General features: G+C 42.7%; 3 non-coding genes across 3 annotated transcripts; 1 reads left to right on the top strand and 2 right to left on the bottom strand.

The window, feature by feature from the left end:
* Positions 1-413: 413 nt before the first annotated feature.
* Positions 414-488, bottom strand: Trnas-cga (transfer RNA serine (anticodon CGA)). Its single transcript has one exon. It is a non-coding gene; the product is annotated as a tRNA-Ser (tRNA).
* A 225-nt stretch (positions 489-713) lies between these two features.
* On the bottom strand, positions 714-788 carry Trnas-cga (transfer RNA serine (anticodon CGA)). Its single transcript has one exon. It is a non-coding gene; the product is annotated as a tRNA-Ser (tRNA).
* A 111-nt stretch (positions 789-899) lies between these two features.
* Positions 900-974, top strand: Trnas-cga (transfer RNA serine (anticodon CGA)). Its single transcript has one exon. It is a non-coding gene; the product is annotated as a tRNA-Ser (tRNA).
* Positions 975-5,888: the final 4,914 nt, after the last annotated feature.

Here is a 5,888-nt window from a genome sequence, read left to right as displayed (position 1 = left end):
TGGGTCTTGCGGTATACAATCTGACTTTCGAGAAAATGTCATCCATACAATTCCGAAAACTGCAAGAGGTGGCAAGTGCGAAAATTATTGCACACTTTGCTGAACAACCCACGCATCAAAGCTGCTGACGAGAATAATATATAGGGTGTTACAAAAAGGTACGGCCAAACTTTCAGGAAACATTCCTCACACACAAAGAAAGAAAATATGTTATGTGGACATGTGTCCGGAAACGCTTACTTTACATGTTAGAGCTCATTTTATTACTTCTCTTCAAATCACATTAATCATGGAATGGAAACACACATATCGTACCAGCGTGACTTCAAACACTTACAGGAAATCCAGAATGAGATTTTCACTCTGCAGCGGAGTGTGCGCTGATATGAAACTTCCTGGCAGATTAAAACTGTGTGCCCGACCGAGACTCGAACTCGGGACCTTTGCCTTTCGCGGGCAAGTGCTCTACCAACTGAGCTACCGAAGCACGACTCACGTCCGGTACTCACAGCTTTACTTCTGTCAGTATCCGTCTCCTACCTTCCAAACTTTACAGAAGCTCTTCTGCGAACCTTGCAGAACTAGCACTCCTGAAAGAAAGGATATTGCGGAGACATGGCTTAGCCACAGCCTGGGGGATGTTTCCAGAATGAGATTTTCACTCTGCAGCGGAGTGTGCGCTGATATGAAACTTCCTGGCAGATTAAAACTGTGTGCCCGACCGAGACTCGAACTCGGGACCTTTGCCTTTCGCGGGCAAGTGCTCTACCAACTGAGCTACCGAAGCACGACTCACGTCCGGTACTCACAACTTGGTTCGCAGAAGAGCTTCTGTAAAGTTTGGAAGGTAGGAGACGGATACTGGCAGAAGTAAAGCTGTGAGTACCGGACGTGAGTCGTGCTTCGGTAGCTCAGTTGGTAGAGCACTTGCCCGCGAAAGGCAAAGGTCCCGAGTTCGAGTCTCGGTCGGGCACACAGTTTTAATCTGCCAGGAAGTTTCACTTACAGGAAATGTTCAAAACGTCCTCCGTTAGCGAGGATACGTGCATCCACCCTCCGTCGCATGGAATCCCTGATGCGCTGATGCAGCTCTGGAGAATGGCGTATTGCATCACACCCGTCCACAATACGAGCACGAAGAGTCTCTACATTTGGTACCGGGGTTGCATATACAAGAGCTTTCAAAGGCCCCCATAAATGAACGTCAAGAGGGTTGTGGTCAGGAGAGCGTGGAGACCATGGAATTGGTTCGCCTCTACCAATCCATCGGTCACCGAATCTGTTGTTGAGAAGCGTACGAACACTTCGACTGAAATGTGAAGGAGCTCCATCGTGCATGAACCACATGTTGTGTCGTACTTGTAAAGGCACATGTTATAGCAGCACAGGTAGAGTATCCCGTATGAAATCATGATAACATGCTCCATTGAGCGTAGGTGGAAGAACATGGGGCCCAATCAAGACATCACCAACAATGCCTGCCCAAACGTTCACAGAAAATCTGTGTTGATGACGTGATTGCACAATTGCGTGCGGATTCTCGTCAGCCCACACATGTTGACTGTGAAAATTTACAATTTGATCACGTTGGAATGAAGCCTCATCCGTAAAGAGAACATTTGCAATGAAATGGGGATTGACAAATTGTTGGATGAACCATTCGCAGAAGTGTACCCGTGGAGGCCAATCAGCTGCTGATAGTGCCTGCACACGCTGTACATGGTACGGAAACAACTGGTTCACCCGTAGCACTCTCCTACAGTGACGTGGTCAACGTTATCTTGTACAGCAGCAACTTCTCTGACGCTGACATTAGTGTTATCGTCAACTGCACGAAGAATTGCCTCGTCCATTGCAAGTGTCCTCGTCGTTCTAGGCCTTCCCCAGTCGCTAGTCATAGACTGGAATGTTCCGTGCTCCCTAAGACGCCGATCAATTGCTTAGAACGTCTTCCTGTCGGGACACCTTCGTTCTGAAAATGTGTCTGGATACAAAGGTACCGCGCCACGGCTATTGCCCCGTGCTAATCCATACATCAAATGGGCATCTGCCAACTCCGCATTTGTAAACATTGAGCTGACTGCAAAACCACGTTCGTGATGAACACTAACCTGTTGATGCTACATAATGTTGTGTTTGATACTAGTAATGTAGAGCAATGAGTCGCATGTCAACACAAGCACCGAAGTCAACATTACCTTCCTTCAATTGGGCCAACTGTTGGTGAATCGAGGAAGTACAGTACATACTGACGAAACTAAAATGAGCTCTAACATGGAAATTAGGCGTTTCCGGACACATGTCCACATAACATCTTTTCTTTATTTGTGTGTGAGGAATCTTTCCTGAAAGTTTGGCCGTACCTTTTTGTAACACCTTGTATAGAAGAATGGAAAAGAAAACTTAGGATATGTTAAATGACGATCAGTTTGGCTATAGGAAAGGTAAAGGCACCACAGACGCAATTAGGACGTTGCGTTTGATAATGGAAACATGACTGACGAAAAGTAAAGACACTTTCATAGGATTTGTCGAGCTGAAAAAACCGTTCAACTATGTAAAATGGTGCAATATGTTCGAAATGCTGAGAAAAGTAGGGGTAAGCTTTAGGGAGAGACGGGAAATATACAATATGTACGAGAGCCAAGAGGGCATAATAAGAGTGGACGAACAAGAACGAAGTGCTCGGATTAAGAAAGGTGTAAGACAAGAATGGTCATTTGCCCCTAATGTTCAATCTGGAAAATGACGAATCAATAATTTAAATAAAAGCAAGATTCAGGAATGAAATTAAAATTCAAGGTGAAAGGATGTCAATGACACGATTCCCTGATGACAGTGCTATCCTGAGTAGAAGTGAAGAAGAATTAAATGATCTGCTGAGACTAATGAACCATCTGATGAATACAGAATATATACTAAGAGTAACTCGAAGAAAGACGAAAGGAATGAGAGGTAGCAGAAATGAGAACAGCGAGAAACTGAAGATCAGGACTGATGGTCACAAAGTAGATGAAGTTAAGGAATTCTACAACCTAGGCAGCAAAATAACTTGTTACGGACGGAGCAAGGAGTATATCAAAAGGGGATTAGCATTGACCAAAAAGGCATTCCTGGCCAAGAGAAGTCTACTAGTATCAACCACAGGCCTTAATTTCAGGAAGAAATTTCTGACAACGTACGTCTGGAGCACAGCATTGTACGGTAGCGAAACATGGACTGTGGGAAAACCGGAACAGAAGAGAATCGAAACAATTGAAACGTGGTGGTACAGACGAATGTTGAAAATGAAGTAGACTAATAAAGTAAAGAATGAGGAGGTTTTGCGCAGAATCGGAGAGGAAAGGAATATGTGGAAAACTCTGACAAGGAGAGGAGACAGGAAGATAGGACATGTGTTAAGACATCAGGGACTGACTGCAATCTTACTAGAGGGAGCCATAGAGGGCAAAAACTGCTGAGGCAGACAGAGATCGAAATACATCCAGCAGCTTCTTGAGAACGTAGGTTGTAAGCGCTATTGTGGGATGAAGAGGTTGGCACAAGAGAGGAATTCGTGCCGGCCACATCAGATCAGTGAGAAGACTGATGATACAATAAAAAAAGGTCTGCTTTTATGTCCTTCTTGCTCCGTTCATCAATAGTTGTTTTGCTACTCCTTGATATCCAATTCTGACGTTAAATTTCTCGCGGTTCTCATTTCTGCTATTTCTAATTGCTTTTTCCTTTCTTTGATTTACCCTCAATCCGTATCTGTACTCATTAGGACGTTCATGCCATTCAATAACTCCTGCAATTCTTCTCCATTTTCACTGAGGACAGCAACGTCATCAGCAAATCTCGTCATTGATATCCTTTCATCCTCTGTTCTAGCCGCACTCTTGAACCTTTCTTTTATTTCCTTCATTGTTTCTTCGATGTATAGATTGAACAGTAGCGCAAAAGACAACATCTCGGTTTCATGCCCTTTTTTGAATCGAGCACTTCGTTCTCGGTTTTCCAGTGTTATTACTCCCCTCTTGGTTCTTGTACATAGTGACATAGCGTATACAATACTTCTTTTCCTGTACCTTAGGCCCGTTCTTCTCAGGATTTCGAATATCTTGCACTACTTTACATTATCGAACTTTTTTCCAGGTGATAAATCATACGAAAGTATCTTAATTTTTCTTGAGTCTAGCTTCCATTATCACCTGCGAAGTCAGAAGTGCCTCGCTAGTAGCTTTACTTTCCTTAAAACAAAATTGGTCGTCGTCTAACTGATCCTCAATCTTCTTTTCCATTCTTACAATGTGACAAAGAGTTATTTCAAGCGTTTTCACTATGCAGTGACGAATTTTTATCCATATTTATCTCAAATAGGCAGAGGCTTGCAATGTGGAGCTTTGCCCTATATAGTGGGGTGACATCAGAATTCCTGTTTTAGCTAAATCGTAAATATATCAGTAATTAATAACCAAATAGTAGAGAAAATTGGATAGATTGTACGTGACAACCCAATGTATGACTTGAATTTGAAATAGCTGGAAAATATACACCTCAGTTGCCGCAATATTAGAAAGACTAAAATTTTTAAAGGCTTCCCCTACCTAAAGTACGCAGCAGAATAACAATAATAGCGGTGTCTGATAACCAGTGTTCAATACCGGATCGTTAGTCATCGCAGAAACCGGCACACAGGCATTTAATGTGTGGTGCTGCGATATTTAGTTCCTCGAATGTGAAACTACTATACAGTAAATTGTTTCACAATAAGTGTAATGTTAAATAGATGAAACATATCGCCTTTGATAGAAACTACGAGAAAACTACACAGATGTCACAGGTTACGGCTTGCAGTCTGAGAAGGTTGTACTAGATCACGTGGGAGAAGGTTCATCTATAACGAAGTGCCATCATACTATGCACTAAGAATACAATGTGGGCAGGACTTAACGAGGCAGCAATTGTGATGTAACTAGATCGAATTCACTACTACTTTCACAAATCCGAGCTATATTGAGACCACTAGACTGTTCCAAATCTATTGGTTAATATGAAAACTGCTTTGCAAACCATATCATTATATTCTAAGTACAAAGCAATCACAAATTCCCACTATCCCATATCGCCTGTCCACAAATTCATAGATGGTCGCATTGTGTTACTGTGGGACTATGGCAGAGGACATATTCGAGGTATTTTACAACATGCATTTTAATCATTGTTTGCCGAGCGGAGTGGCCGCACGGTTAGAGGCGCCTTGTCACTGACTGCGCTGTCCCTCCCGCCGGAGGTTCGAGTCCTCCCGCGGGAATGGGTATGTGTGTTGTTCTTTGCATAGGTTAGTTTAAGTCAGCTTAAGTAGTGTGTAAGTCTAGGGACGCATCACCTATGCAGTTTGGTCCCTTAAGAACTCACACACATTTGAAAATTTTAACCATTGTTTTTCCTCTGATGTCTGTCTGACATGAGATATGCCTGTCAGTATTCCAAGGCAAATTGTGTGAGGTGTTTGTACAGTTTCGCTGGATAATTTCGATATTATTCAACTTCAAAAGAATATGGGATGCTTTTAACTAATCTGTTGTACTCTACATATTGGATGATGATTAATAATCGAAACCGGCACATGGCTAATGGGACAAATACACAGCTGGTGGTCTTACAAAATACTTTACGGCTGTTGAACCTCATCTTACGCTTGTTATTTATGCCTGAGTGTCTATGTGTACAATATCGTAATCACGACAGAGTATTACTCTCCTCCGTGTGCGATGTGAAATTCTCTTCAACATTTCTGGCATAATGACGTCAAACCAAGACAGTTCGTCAACTGTCTCCTAACGTGTGGAAGCAACCTTCTGTTTCATGAAGCCCGATAAAACTCTGTCGCAAGATGACAGGTT

The sequence above is a fragment of the Schistocerca gregaria genome, chromosome 4 (assembly GCF_023897955.1).
Source record: "Schistocerca gregaria isolate iqSchGreg1 chromosome 4, iqSchGreg1.2, whole genome shotgun sequence".
In the NCBI taxonomy this organism is placed as follows: Eukaryota; Metazoa; Arthropoda; class Insecta; order Orthoptera; family Acrididae; genus Schistocerca; species Schistocerca gregaria.
The sequence above is the reverse complement of the archived record's forward strand: the minus strand, read 5'-3'. Positions and strand labels throughout refer to the sequence as shown.